Source organism: Notothenia coriiceps, unplaced genomic scaffold, assembly GCF_000735185.1.
Source record: "Notothenia coriiceps isolate Sejong01 unplaced genomic scaffold, NC01 NC01_scaffold00004075, whole genome shotgun sequence".
NCBI lineage: Eukaryota > Metazoa > Chordata > Actinopteri > Perciformes > Nototheniidae > Notothenia > Notothenia coriiceps.
The window spans coordinates 36,564-37,444 of NW_011336776.1; the positions used below are offsets into that span (position 1 = coordinate 36,564).

The 881-nt window shown below is 32.0% G+C and overlaps 1 protein-coding gene across 1 annotated transcript in view; it reads left to right on the forward strand.

The window, feature by feature from the left end:
• get1 (guided entry of tail-anchored proteins factor 1) overlaps positions 1 to 881 on the forward strand; it is a 4,356-nt gene that overhangs the window by 2,046 nt on the left and 1,429 nt on the right. The window lies entirely within an intron of this gene.

Sequence of the window (881 nt, forward strand, 5' to 3'; positions counted from 1 at the left end):
CCAAAACTAAAAATAATAAAGTAGCATTCATTTTTTTTTACAATTAAAAACGCTGACTTAAAAAAACAAATGTGGAAACCCCGCCACTAAAGGGGAAATATACAAATAACTATTCAATAAAGATTAGAACCAGTTACCTCTCCAAAAGTCCAAGAAGTCCATTTTAAAGGGATACATTTTAGAGATGTTTTAATTTTTAATCACCAAGGATTTAATTGAGATTTAAAAACATGTACCTTTTGTCATGCAGATATTGAAACACTAGAACATCCCTTCTTTTCTTAAAGCATAATTAAAACCTTTTTTCCATTATTGGCCAACTTATAATAACCAAACAGAGAAAATAGAATTGGGAAATCTGAATATAATTGGTAAAGTGTTTCATTCACAAATGTCGTTTTCTCACATTTCTCCCGTATTTATAGGTGTTTCAATGACATGGTACTATTTCAAAACTCATTTAAATGTAAAAAAATAAACAGTTTTACAAATTTGTAATTTATTTAAAATATTTTTGGATGTTTTTAGAAAATTATGTTACCCTCCTATTGTCTTTGTTTCCCCCCTCTTACTTTGGTGTTCTCGGTCAAATTTTAAGTGCATTAACACAAAAAACATTAATCATCACCAAATTTAATTTAACACCCTTTCAAACTTTAAATATTGTATCAGACTACTGGTATACATGAAAAACTGCAGTAAATATACAAAGAATAGACACTGAACATGTATTGCGTGTGCCAGATGTGATTCACATGGGGGGATTGGGCACATAAGGTGTGTGTGTGTGTGTGTGTGTGTGTGTGTGTGTGTGTGTGTGTGTGTGTGTGTGTGTGTGTGTGTGTGTGTGTGTGTGTGTGTGTGTGTGTCCTTTTCGACCG